Source organism: Palaemon carinicauda, chromosome 1, assembly GCF_036898095.1.
Source record: "Palaemon carinicauda isolate YSFRI2023 chromosome 1, ASM3689809v2, whole genome shotgun sequence".
In the NCBI taxonomy this organism is placed as follows: Eukaryota; Metazoa; Arthropoda; class Malacostraca; order Decapoda; family Palaemonidae; genus Palaemon; species Palaemon carinicauda.
Window position 1 is genome coordinate 197,883,749 of NC_090725.1, and position 15,873 is coordinate 197,899,621.

The 15,873-nt window shown below is 36.9% G+C and overlaps 1 protein-coding gene across 1 annotated transcript in view; it reads left to right on the forward strand.

Moving 5' to 3' along the window:
• Positions 1 to 15,873, forward strand: part of LOC137653399 (uncharacterized) — a 382,980-nt gene that overhangs the window by 283,891 nt on the left and 83,216 nt on the right. Inside the window, exon 2 of the mRNA XM_068386750.1 lies at positions 5,965 to 6,097. The gene's annotated coding sequence lies outside the window, so the exon portion shown is untranslated. The remainder of the gene's footprint in view (positions 1 to 5,964; positions 6,098 to 15,873) is intronic.

Genomic DNA, 15,873 nt, shown 5'->3' on the forward strand with positions numbered 1-15,873 from the left:
AGGGACGTATTGGAGGGTGCAATTGTATTCAGCCACGGCGGAGAGATGTCGGCGTTGACGGGCAGACCAGGCGTCAGACTGTCGAGTGAAGGCGTGCACCAGAGGCATGTGGTCTGTGCGAATGACGAAGGGCGTACCTTCTAAGAAATGGCGAAAGTGACGGACAGCCAAGTGCACCGCCAGCAATTCTCGATCGAAGGTAGAATAACCCGATTCTGCCTTGGACAGTTTTCTGCTGAAGAAGGCCAATGGGCGGGGCGAGCCTTTGACCACCTGCTCGAGTACTGCACCAATAGCGACGTCGCTGGCATCGGTGGAGAGAAGGAGAGGGGCGTGTGGGATAGGAAAAGTGAGAGCCGCAGCAGTTGATAGGGCATTCTTTGCATTGCAGAAGGCTGCTTCTTGAAGTGGACCCCACTTCAGGTCCTTTGGCTTGCCCTTGAGGGAGGCGTAGAGGGGAGCAAGAGTGGCGGCAATGGCTGGCAGAAAACGGTGATAATAGTTGATCATGCCCAAGAATTCCTGCAGAGCTTTGACGGTCGAGGGCGTGGGGAAATTCTGAACGGCTGCTACCTTCTCAGGGAGGGGATGGACTCCTTCAGGAGTGATACGGTGCCCTAAGAACGACACTTCGTTGGCGCCAAAGGTACACTTGTCGTACCGGACTACAAGGCCGTTTTGTTGCAGGCGGTCGAGCACGATGGGCAGGTGACGGAGGTGTTCCTCTTTTGAGGAGGAGAACACAAGTATGTCGTCCACATAACATACACAGAAAGGGAGGTCCCCTAAGATGCCATCCATGAGACGTTGAAACGTTGCCCCAGCATTACGAAGGCCAAAACAGGAGTAATTGAAGGTGTATGTGCCAAACGGAGTGGTGATGGCAGTCTTGGGGATGTCTTCTAGGTTCATAGGCACCTGATAATACCCCTTCAGGAGGTCGAGCGTAGAGAAAACCTTTGCTTTGTGCAGGTAGGAGGTTACATCGGCAATGTTTGGGAGGGGGTAGTGATCCGGTTCTGTTTGCATGTTCAGGCGCCTGTAATCCCCGCACGGACGGAGGGAGCCGTCTTTCTTCAGAACGATGTGTAAGGGTAACGACCATGGGCTGGAGGCCTTTTGGCAAAGGCCCTTTTTCTCCATTTCGGCGAACGTCTGTTTGGCGGCTGCCAATCGTTCCGGTGCCAGACGTCTGAATTTTGCGAAGACTGGGGGTCCCGTCGTCTTGATATGGTGATAAATACCGTGCTTGGCAGGAACCGTGGGCGTTTGGCGAAGTTCTGGACGGAAAACTTCCGGGTACGACGTGAGGAGGTGGGCGTAGACATCCGTGGGTGCGCTGATGTGGAGAGCGAGGTTAGAGGGGGCGGGTTGAAGAGGTGTCGACAAGTACGAGTCTGCGTTGACCAATCGTCGGTGGGCGACATCGACCAGAAGGTGGAAATGAGAGAGGAAATCCGCACCAAGGATTGGCATTGTGACGTCAGCAACGAGAAACTTCCAATTGAATTTACCGTTTCCGAACGATAATGTGAGGCTCTCGTAACCGTAGGTGGGTATCGCAGATCCATTGGCAGCTACCAAGCGGACGTCGGCAGATGTAGACAGACTACGTTGTGCCTTGAAGAGTTTCCTTGGCAAAAGAGAACGACAAACACCCGTGTCTACCAAAAATCGCACGCCCGTTCCTGCATCCTGTAAAAAGAAAAGATTAGAAACATGGGAGGCCACTGCCACAAGCGATGGCCTACTTACACGTTTTTTGGCCACTGACAATCTGTGGCACATTTCTTCGCGGTTGCCCCGAATCTGAAGTGGTAGTAGCAAAACTGCGGCGGATGGGAGGTAGTAAGTGGCTGTAGAAGTCGTTCGTTGGGGCGCGAGCGATTGGTGGGTGGTGGGCGGCTTTGTCGCCGCTTCGGCACGTCACGGGGTAGGCGTGCATGTCCTACGGCATTCATGTCAGCTTCGGTTGACGTTGAATAGGCATCCACGTCGTCAGGGGTGGAGGCGTTGATGGAGTTCTTGAAGTGGCTGTCCATAAGGGCGTCGGCTTTGGTCATCAAGTCCTTTATGGGTAAACTATCGACATCGGGTATGGCAGCGCGCACAGGTTCAGGTAAACGGCGTATCCAAAGGGCACGGAGTAGGTTCACCTCACGAGGAGAGCCGTCTGCGGCAGGTTGAAGGCGAGCGATACTGGTCATTTCCCTGAGGGCAAGCGAAGCCCTTTGGTCCCCCAACGGTTGTTGCGAGAGCTGAAAAAGCTTTGCTATACGGGCGGCTGGCGACGGCGAGTACTGCTGCAGAAGGTATGATTTGAGGTCGTCATACGCTATTGGGGTGTCTCCTTGTTCACAAAGCCAGTCGGATATTTCTGGGAAGGTGTCCTCGGGTATCGCCGCGAGAACATAATCCGCTTTGGTGGTTGAGCGAGTCACGCCCCTGATACGAAACTGGACTTCTGCGCGCTGAAACCAAGCAAACGCCTCTCCGCTGGCAAACGATGAAAGTTTGAATGGAGCGGGCGCAGCACCAACTGACGTAGAGTCCGCCATAGTACCAACGATGAAGGGACGAGGGGGTGGGGGTGGAAGGCGGTGGGAGCGAGTCGACTTCCGGGGTCACCAATGTGACGGGCCGAGAGAGGAGTTGTGAAATCAAAGGCAGATTGGAAACGACTGAGTTATATTGTCGTGGAACACTCTCCTTATATACAAAACCTCAAGGCAACCGGACATGACAAGTTCACAAGACAGACAATATCACAGAGGAAAAACCAGACAGGAATTTTCATGTTCGTTTTAGTGCGAGGGAGGAGCGAAGATACAAGTATAATATATACAAAAGGAATTATGTACAATTGTGTGAAACACGGTTGGTACAACAAAAAGACTACACTGTCAGTTGATGAACTTTAACACTACCGCTTAATTCTTAGAAAGGTTGCTACAATTGCCTTCACCTGTAAAATTGAGAATGTTAGTACTGATGTACAAATTATGAACTAATTTTCATGACAGTTGAATTAATTATTCGTATAGAAAGGACTCACTTACTTAGTAAAGTTATCATAAAACCAAATTTTTTCAATATTTTTTTCGTATAAAATATTTTCAACTCTGTACTCAAGTTAGATCATTTGTTTTGTTTTCAATACTCCTTACACATGTACACCTTCTACCAAGCAAGGAAGATACCCAACAGACCTGTTTATATAAGTGCGGTGTGGATAATAACGAAGAATGTCACAAATTTTAACATAACGTCCCTTTAGCGTGACTTTGTGTCCCTGGTTACGTTATCAATACACTAATTGAATGAATAGTGAGTTCATATGAAAGCGAAAGTCATGCCCAATCTAATTATACCTAATTAATACCTACAACTGATTCCTTTGTATGATAAATGTCTGTTGTATCGCCTCTAGCCCTAACCTTACGTCCTAATATATCCAAGATGGAGGACAAAAGCGGTTAAAAGACCAACTTATTTTTGGTAATGGGAACAAAGGAAGCTCCATTCCCTCAGACCTCAGGGAATGTTAAAAATGCAACTTTAAAAACAATGCATCATGGGGTTGTCTTGCACCCCCATCTTCCTACTAGACTGATATCTATTTTGTAATTGTTTTAATTCAAACATTTCTGAAAGAATGATGTAGGATAGACTTTCCAAATAGGAAATTTTTTTACGAGCAACCAAAACATGCTAAATAAAGCAATTTAAAAGTTTGTAAACACCTATAACCGTTACATCTAAGTTTTTCCTCTACATATTTACCAAATGTTTGCCTCTTATGTCTGTCGGTGCCCTTTGAATCTGTAGTGGATAATTCAGATATAATGACAGCATATGGTGAATACCTAACATCTCGTAAATGCGCGGAAGCCAAAATATTGTGAGAATATCTTTTGGGATTTTGGTAGTAACAGCATTACATTTTTTATATATTTCTCCATGTACGGAAAATAAAATGTGATCATATTAGTCCTACCAAAGAAAGATTTTAGAAATTAATACTGACCAAATGTTACCTGCAGCGAGACTCAATTATTGTAGGATGACTGCAATGTTAAACATAAATTAAGATGACTTACAACCATTGTAGCTACAACTGATGATTGCGTATGTAGAATATCCATCGCCAAAAGATATTTGTTTAGAACAGAAATATTTACTTAATTACTGATGCATATCAATCTTGATTCATGTGTACAAAAATGTGAAGATGATGAGAATTTACTTAAAATCAGGAAGGAATATTTACTTAACATGAATAAATTCTAATATTTCGTTTGTACGCCATGCAATAACCTTCCAATTAATGAAAAGGGTTTTCTGCGTTTTGCGCTCAATGGCATTTCACTAAGCTTTAGAAACGAAACAAATAGCTTAGTGAACGAAACCCAACTTCTGCGTTTGTGGCTTAATTTTCATTCCCGAGTTCCGAGAGGAACTTCTAAATGAAATTTTAGGAATTCGTTTAAATCCACTTGAAGGAACCAATTCCTCCTCCAGAATGTCTCAACAAGAAAAGTTTCTTTGTATTGATGCATTAAAGAAAGCTGTATTTGAGTCCTTGATTCTCTTTTCATTGTGAATTGCGGAATATTTTTGTCTCTCTCTCTTTTTCGGAAAGGATTGAGAGGGGTTGTAAACTGTTCCGAAATTTGGTTCTAAGTTGATTTTTTTTTTTTTTTTTGCCTTTTTTGTTGGTTAAATTGACTTAGTAGGGTAGTTTATTGTATATTTTTTTGGTTAGTTGTTCATACCATTGGACATCTTCTACAATGAAAATGATATGCCGGAGTTTATTTTCATGAATGACTTCAAAAACCGACTAAAAGTTATTTTTAATATATATATATATATATATATATATATATATATATATATATATATATATATATATATATATATATATATATATATATATATATATATATATATGTAAACAATATCTCTCTCTCTCTCTCTCTCTCTCTCTCTCTCTCTCTCTCTCTCTCTCTCTCTCTCTCTCTCTCTCTCTCAACTAATAAGTATGGTTACCATTTTTGCATGTATAAACGTAGTGGTTTTCCTTGCTCTTGCATCGTAAGCTTTTACATAAATCATTAGGAAATATTGCTCCCCTTTTATTTTGTGTAATATGAACTAAATAAATATATAAATGATAGTGCTTTTTATGGAAATGTCGGGAAGCCAAGACTGATACGCCTGTTGTCTCTCCAGTTAGCAAAGTATCTCTCGTTGTTTTGTCAACTACTGATAACATTAATCTGCAAATAACATATAGATTTGTTTTTTCTTTTTTGTTCGTGATGCTGTCTCCTATCCTTCATATCACTAATTATGTTTGTTTTATCGACATTTGCTGTAAATTTATATCAAGATAACAATATGATGAGATCTGGTTCACCAGTGAATGTGATAACTGTTTTTTTCAGGCTAAGAATCATAATGAAATCTACGGGACTTATGTCTTAATAACCTTTAAATTACTTGCACTTTTAACTTTTCTTTTCTTTTATCAAATCATAAGCGGCTTTTAGAAGTCATAGCACCATATTTTCCAACAGTGAATAGAGCTTCTCTCTCAATAGCTATGTAAGAAATCTTCCAATACCGGTTAATTTTACTTTCAAAATCTAATAAATCTTTTAAGAAGTGATATAATTTTCTAATGGCTATAATAAATAATTTTATTCATATTAGTAATGCAGTTGTTATCCTGTGGTGAAGGTATTGTTTTTACTTTCAAAATAATAAAAACTACTAAAAAACTATTTAATTACTGGTATATCTAATGGTTTAGGAATCACCAGGAATACCCCTCCCCTCTATACTGGTAATCGGAAATATCATTGATGTGTTTACTTCAATTTGAATATTTTTCGTCTTTGGTTTTAATATTTTATGCAGTTGCTGATAATTCATACATATTTTTGCTCTCTTCCTCAGATGGTCCAGAAGGTGTAACAGCAAGCGAGTTGATTACTGCCAATGAGTCTGACATTGTTAATATATCTTGTACAGCTGAGGGTAATCCTAATCCCACCATTACTTGGTCTCGCGTATATCCTACTTTTAACAGGTGAGTTATTGTTTCCAAGTAGCTAGAAATTATGAGACAAATTCGGAATTGTCAGCATTCTTGCAGTAGGTCGAGGAGGTCCTAATGATGAATGGGGAATCACTCCCAGTCATATTGGTACAGTTGGCTTCATTAATTCCGGTACACTTTACGGAAGCTAAGGAGAGGTCTGACACCTGTACGTTGTAGCAAGTAATGCTGTGTTTAACAAAAGGGAAACTGGTTGAAAAGTCTCTGAGCTTATAAACGCGTGATTAAAAGTACTTGCATTATTTCAAAAATTATCTATATGAAAAATATCGTCATTTGCTTGACACGATTTCGTAAAAATTATTAGAAATATTTTGATCACGTGTTTACAAGCTTAGCGATTTGTATCTAATGGGAACGTTACCATCAGTTTCTCATTTGCCTAGTACTGCTGCCAGACATCTCTTTAGCTTTCAGTAAAGTGTACTGGAATTATTGATGCCAACTGTACTTGGTAGTGGATATTTCTTTAATAGCATTTATACGTTGTGCCTTTTTTTTTTTTTTTTTTTCAATTGAGCCCTTGAATTTTTAATCTACGAAAATGGGGAGTTTTATTCATATTACTGCCAAACCTGACTTAAACGTATCTCTCTCTCTCTCTCTCTCTCTCTCTCTCTCTCTCTCTCTCTCTCTCTCTCTCTCTCTCTCTCTCTCTCTCATGTAAACCAAATCAAAGTTTCCGTGGTAAAAAAAATTACTAGGTTTATGGAACTGATTATCAACCTCCTCCGTTGATTTAATTCTAACACATTATTTAGTAGGTTCTTTGAGTCTAGCTGCAGTGTGTATCCAAAAGGCAAGATTAAAGAGACCCAAAGGACATGGCCATAGCTTTGTGTAAATGAAACCACCACATTTCTCGAACAATAGAGTGCCTGTCGCAACCCTTTGAGGAAAAATACGACCCCTTCCCAATAAAAGTCATTGAGTCCCCCAGACCATTTCCTCACTATGAAGGATCGAATGACCATTCTTACAGCATTAACAGCAACCATAGCATTCGTGTTACGTTTGTTTATATGTAGAACACCGTTTAAATTATAAAAGGTAAATATGTTATATACCGTATATTCTATTTTGATTATGTTACTATTCTCGGGCTATTTTCAGATATATTTCTTCTTTTAGTAGGGAGAGATTTTCGAATGAATGTGATTCAATCTATATTCCATGCTTATGTGGTGTTTAAGATTAACTAAGGTCTCCAGGGTAATGTGTACAAAATGAACTAGATATATAAAAAATTAACTCATTTAACAAATTGATTGAAGATAAATATACTGATAGTAAAATAGGAAATTGACCCATGGATCCAATGTAAATGACGTATATTCCCTGATGATGTAAAGCTGTTTAATGAGAATGAAGAGAAGCTTCATAAACGATTAAAAGACTGTTTGAGTTCATAAGAGGAACAACTTTAGCCTATAGGGAATTATTTCTGAGATATTATGGATGCTGGAGGAATAGAAACATTCGTTTCATACATTTATTCTGGAGTAGATTTGATAAATGGCGGTGATATTAGAAGGTAGGTAAGTCACAATAGGTGAATGAGAGGTAGCAGCGTCTATGCACAGGCTTTCAGTTAGGAAAAAAATACCAAAGTCTGTGAACTATCCCACCTTATGGAAATTTAATGGAAATGTTGAATATGGAAAAAAAAATTGCAAGTACAGGCGAAGTTTCCTTCTGTTTACGAAAAATGAGGTATAAGAAATATAACATTGTCCATGAAAATTTTGTTTTTCCCACCAGTATTTATTTTATTTATTACCTCTGCCAAGTACGATGTTTTTTCGAGTAAGTTTATTTGTTTATCTTTTTTTTTCTATTTGTTTATTTATTTATTTATTCATTTTTGTGTGTCTACGGAAGGATTACATCAAACCTTCTCAACGGATTCTGATGAAATTTACGTCAAAATACTCGATGGATTTTCGCAAAATTTTCACCACAGATAAATTTTAGGTGAAGAACGACCATGATGAAATTTTGGAGATGATCCACATCCAGATTTTATATCTGGATTTCCATTTCTCGCCATTTTAAAGATAACGTTAAAACAAATTGACAGATTTTAACGAAATTTCCACCACTGATTAAATTTTGGCCATGGGCGACTCAATTAATCTTTGGTGGAATCTCCGATTGTTCTTATTCATTTATTTATTCACCTGTTTGTGTGTCTGCAGACAAAATTACGTCAACACTTCTCAACGGATTTTAACGAAATTTTCACCACAGGTAGATCTTATGTCATACACAACCCCATTAAATTTTGGAATGATCTGGACCAGATCAGGATTTGCATTTTTCATAAGTTTAAAGATTACGTCCAAACGAATTGACACGTTCGATTTTAACCAAATTGTAACAATGGATCGATGGAATGCATCGGAAGAAACTATGAACTTTTGTAGGTGATACGGATTAAGGTCAAGATTCTAAAATTTTCAAAATTACACTTTTCACCATCTATCCTTTATTCAGAATATAAAAAGTGGGAGGTGATGCCCATAGACATCGGTTAAGTGTTGACAATACTCATTGGTGGAGGTCTGAAATCACTTTTTGCTCTTGTTTATTTATTTATCTTTGTGCCCGGGAAAAGGGTTACGTCCAAACTACTCAACAGATCTTGACGAAATTTCCGCCATTCAGAGATCATAAGTCATGAACGATCTCATTAAAATTTGAAAATTATCCGGATCCGGATCCAGATTCTAGGTCCAGATTTGCATTTTTCACAATTTTAAAGAATAGTATTACGGCAAAACTACGCGACGGATTTCTATGAAATTTTCACCATAGATAGATCGAAGGACATGGACAATCCGATTATATTTTGAAGATGATCCATATCCAAAATCTAGTTTATTTAATTTTTTATTTGTTTGTGTAGCTATGGACAGGATTATGTCAAAACTACTCGATGGATTTTGTCCAAATTTTTACCATATTTATATCTTACGTTTTGGACGACCCCTTAAATTTTTTAGATAGTCAAGATCAGGATCTAGATTGTAGGTAATTTATCTATTTATTTTTCTGTGTGGCAATGGAAAGGATTATGTCATAACTACGAGACGGATTTTGAGGAAATTTTTAGCCACGCAAAGACACACACATAAACATACACTCACACACACACACACACACACACACACACACACACATATATATATATATATATATATATATATATATATATATATATATATATATATATATATATATATATATATATATATATATATATATAGCCTAGTTCATGAACGACCCCATAAACTTTGTAGAAGTTCTGGATCTGGATCCGGATTCTACATCTGGATTTCCATTTTTTTCCATTTTAAAGATAACGTCAAATCAAATTGATGGATGTTGACAAAATTTCCCCCACAGATAGATCTTAGGCCATGGGTGACTCCATTAACCTTTGGCGGAAGTCATCAATCTCTGATTGTTCTTGATTTTATCATGATTACAAGCTAAGTTATAACCCTAGAAGGAAAATCTAGGTGCTTTACGCCCAAGGGCTCCAACAAAGATATATAGCCCAGTGGGGGAAGGAAACAAGGAAATAATTGAACTACAAGAGAAGAATGAACAAATAAACTGAAATATTTCAAGATCAGTAACAGCATTAAATTAGTTCCTTTACATATAATCTATACAAAAAAAAAAAAGTAATAAGTTAGAACAGCGGCCCCGAGTATATCCCAAAGCAAGAAAACTCTAATGCGAGACACTGGAAGGCTGTAGTGCAGAGGCTATGGCACCACCTAAGACCAAAGAGCAACGTTTTGATTTTGGAGTGTCCTTCTAGTAAAAGTGCAGACCATAACTAAAGAGTCTTTTCTATTCTTACCAAGAGGAAAGTAGCCACTGAAAAATTACATCACAGTAGTTAACGGCTTGAACGAAGAAGAATTGTTTGGCAACCTTACTGTTGTCAGGAGCAAGAGAACAGAGGAGAATGTGGTAAGAATTTGCCAGACTATTCGGTATATGTATAGGTAAGGACAAATTGAGCCGTAACCAGAGAGGGGTATCCAATGTAGTACTGTTTGGCCAGTCAAAGGACTCTCTATAGGTAGCATCTCAACGGGTGGCTGTTGCCATGGTCAGCCTACTGAGAACAAACAATTATATATATATATATATATATATATATATATATATATATATATATATATATATATATATATATATATACTACATATATAAATATATATATATATATATATATATATATATATATATATATATATATATATATATATATATATATATATATATATATATATATATATATATATATATATATATATATATATATATATATATATATATATATATATATATATATATATATATATATATATATATATATATATATATATATATTATATATATATATATATATATATATATATATATATATATACATATATATATGTATGCATATATATATATATATATATATATATATATATATACATATATATATGTATGCATATATATATATGTATATATATATATACATATATATATGGTGTATATTACACATATATATATGTATATATATATATATATATATATATATATATATATATATATATATGTATATGTATATTATACATATATATATATATATATATATATATATATATATATATATATATATATATATATATATATATATATATATATATATGTAATAGTTAGAATAGTAATATTACATGTTTAAAACAAATGACGTAATATGTCATGTTGGTTGGAAGAGCTAACCCTGGGATTTGCTGTAGTCATTCAAATTATAAGCAGGATGTATAATGCAAAGACGGCAAATTGACATTCTTTCTTAACGTCAACACATTGTCTCCTCGTGTGAAAGTTTGTGACGTCACCGGATGCAGGTGTCTTCCGATTCCGTCACGTGGCTAAATTAAAACAAGCATACGATATCTGTGATATCGATAATTTATTCAGTTCATATCTAAACTTCACCAGAATTGGTCATGTGGACCAACACAGCTTCCTCAAGTGATGGAGATGTTTAACTCTGTTGTTTTATAAAAATAAAACTTAAAAACCATTATGATGTATTCAGTAAATCCATTTGAATACATCTGAAAACAACTCATACTCAAATGTGTGCTTAAGACAGTAGCACACCAATAAATGGTGGCAGCGATTAAACTCTAAGACAGCGATTAAACTCTAAGAACTAGAGAAATATCTTCAAGACTTCAAAATAATAGCTGTAAAACCAGAGAAATATCTTCAAGACTTCAACATAAAAGCTGTAAAACCAGAGAATGATCTTCAAGACTTCAAAATAAAAGCTGTAATACCTGATAAAGATCTTCAAGAACTCAAAACTATCTACAAGAATCTACAATTTTGATTAAGTCCAACGGAAAAGCTAACATCAACATATGTTAGTATACAACTTGAATCTTCAATCAACATCCTAGGAAACCCAAGGACTGGCGTTCAACAATTGCAAGACATATCCAGGAAGAACTACATTCAACAAGAAACTAGAACGAGACATCGCTAACAAAACATCAAGAGAGAGAGAGAGAGAGAGGACGTGTCGACTTCATTTATAAGCTAAGTACAGAGATTTTGTATTCATTTCAGTTTGGGCAGTGAAGTGTAGTTATCACAAGTCGTTAGTCAATTGTTACTGGGGTGAGTGAATTCCTAAACTTTGTTATAAGAAACTCCGAATTCTCATTTAGAATTTTTCTTTCTTTGTGCTAATTCCTTTTTCTTTCAGAAACTCTTGGGGGGAAATGTTTTGGGATTAGTAACATTGTTGGGGGAATTTTATTATACATATGCGTTTACGCAGTGGGCGTCTGTACTCATATAGATATTTTTATAGGATTGAAAGGGGTCAAAGAGATAGAAAAAAAAAATACAGCAGTCATGGCTCCTTCTGTCAGCCCTACCCCTGGACCTAGTGGTGTAGGCCAGGCTAATCCTCCTCCAATTGTGACGCTTGTAAATGCCAGGTCAGCAATCCTTCCTTCTCAAGGTCGTGTCAACGGGTTCTTGCCACAAAATGTGGAGTCATGGATTTCATCCGTTGATGCCCATTTAAATGCCAAACAAATCGTAGATCCTTTTGTACAATTACAAGAAGCTAAAAGTTTTATAGATTTTTCTAAGGGGGATGCGAGTGCGTATTTAAGAGGTGTTTCATTTCAAGAAGCAGTTACTTGGGATGATTTCAAAGTTAGGTTACGCGCGATTTATGGGGGTGAGGAAGCTTTGGATGTAGTGTTAACGTTACGAAATACACTTAATCAAGCCACTATGAATCGGCTTAATGTTGTTGAGAGAGCAGCTCTCATAGCTGATAGGCTTAACGAATATCAGGACATTTTAGGTAATTCCACTTGGGTTACTAACGATAACATCTCCGTGAAAGATTTTTTACGATTAATGTATTTAACTTGCATGACACTTATGTTGCCTGAAGCTTTAGTGCGGTGCTTTGATAAGAAGTTAATGCCTGCAAGTACGGAATTGGATGTCTATAAACAGATAAAGAAACACATGTCCAAGTGTCCAGATCTCGATCCCGTGTTAACTCAAGTTTTTGCTAAGAATGAAACAAAACCACAAACAGTGAACGTAATTAACAATCCAGTAGCGGGAGTGACGTGTTACAACTGCAAACGTCAAGGTCACATAAGCGCAGACTGTAGAACGAAATTTTGTTCAGTTCACAACACAGCATCACATTCTTTTAGTCAATGTTACGCGCGTAAGACACAACAATATCCTAGAAATACACAGTCAATTCCACAGTCAGTTCCATATGGAAATAAAAAGAAAAATCCTCATTTTAACAATAAAAAGAAACAACAAAATGTCAATGCAGTTCAGAGTCCGAAACAAACAAACACTTCTTCAAATATCGCTGAGCCTGGGGCGTCAAACCAGACCTCGCAAAGTCAGCCTAATTTTCAGAATGTGCAGAGCAAAGCAAATACCACATAGTTAACTCTAGAGGGGAAGAGAGTGATGTTGGGTCAAGGTCATTTATGTCAACATCAATAGTATTGAATAATCAATTTATTGTTTTATCAGATAATTGTGAGACAATAGATTTTCCCATGAAACACACGGCCGAATTAAGTAAAACAGTGCATGCTCCCGTAGATTTGCAACGAATTCATACAATAATAAGCCAAAATGAGTTACGGCCAACCTTATATGCTGTAAATTTAGAACACAAATCCTTTACGTTATTTTTTGACTCTGGTAGTCCACGTAATATTATGGATTTGAAGACGCATCATTTGTTGTTTTCGAACTTTCCGATTGAAAAATCAGGAATTAGACTTTCAGGTATAGGAAATAATGAATTAAACGTCATAGGCATAACTCATATTCAGTTCAGAGTCGGTAATCGCACGTTTGCCGATACATTTGTTGTTGTGAAAAACATTAATATGTATCCAGCTGTAATTATAGGATACCCATCTATGGGAAATCAAAACATTATCTTAGCTCCTGCAAAGCACGGCGTGTATATCAAAGGGAAATTCTATAAGTCTTCTAATACCTTAAAGTCAGTTTTGGATAAAAAGGAGACGACAAATGTAACCGTAACGTACGTTGAAGAACCAATAACTTGTCTCACTAATAAAGAAATAATATACGCGACCCAGCAGAATTCTCGTTCACCCGTAATATCATCTTGCACGCAATATATCAAACCAAACATACCTTCGAATTTAATAGTGCAAATAAAGAAAACACTACCGGGATCTGAAATATTAATCCTTTCCGATACTTTGAAAACCAACGGATTGTCTGTCACACAAGCTATTTATACAGTAGGCTCACATCAGCAATGTAATATCGAAGTCTGTAATCATTTAAATAACACTTTAGTAATTCACAAAAATCAACATATCTTGGATGTAAAAGTTTATAAACATCGTATTCTTACCGTTGCTGAAATCAATCACTCTCAATCAGTTGCGGATGAATCCCTTTTACGATCTATTAAAAATAAAATCAGTAAGGACATTCAAGACGAAGAAATTCAGCAGAAAATTTTTGAACTTTTAACTAAATATACAGATGTTTTTTCCACTACGGATGGATCCTTAGGAAAAACAGATGTGATCGAGCATCAAATAAGGTTAAAAGACAAGCAGAAAATTATATATGTACCCTCGTACAGACTCCCTATGAAATTCCAGAATGAAATAAATGATGAAGTAGGTAAAATGTTAGAGGAAGGAGTCATTAGAAAATCAAATAGCCCTTATAATTTTCCTTTAATAGTTGTACCGAAAAAAGATCGAACATGGCGTATCTGCGTCGACTTTCGTCGTCTAAACGAGGAAACGATCCCTGATCGATTCCCAGTGCCATGTACTGACGATATTTTGTCTTTGTTAGGTCAGAATAAATATTTTACCAGTTTGGACTTACTTAAAGGCTTTCACCAGATATCATTAGAAGAAGATAGTATCCCATACACAGCCTTCAGCACAGCCAGGGGACATTATGAATTTTTGCGGATGCCTTTTGGTTTACGTTGTGCTCCTATAACATTTACAAGAATGATTAACATAGTGTTTGGAGACTTGTTAGGGGATATATTGCATGCCTATATGGATGATCTTGTAATCTTTTCCAACACCTTAGAAGAACATCTACGTAAGTTAGAACTAGTACTACAGAGATTAAGACAACATAACTTAAGGGTAAAGATTAGTAAGTGTGAATTTTTCAAAACAGAATTAATATATTTGGGTTTCATGGTGTCAAGCCAAGGTCTTAAAGTAGTCCATGATAAGGTGTCGGCTATACGTAATTTTCCCATACCTACTAATGTCAAGGGAATACAGCAATTTCTGGGTTGTAGTGGATATTACAGGCGTTTTATACGCAACTATTCAATAATAGCCGCTCCTTTAACTGATCTTACGAAGAAGGGCGTAGATTTCATATGGTCTGAGCAACATCAACAGGCGTTTAATACTTTGAAAGATGAACTGTGTAGTTCTCCTATCTTAAAATTTCCTGACTTCGGTAAGGAATTCTTCATTGCAACAGACGCCTCAGACTTAGGAGTAGGAGGGGTATTGCTTCAGCAATATGATAAACAGTTTTTCCCGATAGCTTTCTATTCTCGAAAATTGAGAACTTCCGAAAGTAAGTATGCAGTAATAGACAAGGAAGGACTAGCTATTGTTAATTCGCTAGTGCATTTTAAGTTCATAATTTACGGTTATCCCGTTAAGGTTCTTACTGACCATAAACCACTAACAGAGTTCTTTAAAGGCTTCAATCACAGCCCTAAACGAACTCGGTGGCATTTGATCATTCAAGATTTTGGCGCAAGAATCGGGTATTTACCTGGGAAAGCAAATATCATTGCGGATGCATTATCACGCAACCCCGTGTCATCTTGTACGGAGCCTTTAGCTGAATTAATAGATATATCAACATCCATGCCTATTGTAAAAACAATATCTGAACAAGAAGATTTAGGCTGGAGTGCTGAATTGTTACAGACTGAGCAAAGAAAAGATCAGAAAATAGAAACAATTATAAATGCTTTGAAAGGCAATCATAAAGAAAAGGAATATATAAAGTATAAGCAGCAGAATTATATAATCAAAGATAATATTCTGTGTAGGACTGTGACAAGGAAAACCCGCAATACACCACATGTAACTAACGACCAGGTAGTAGTA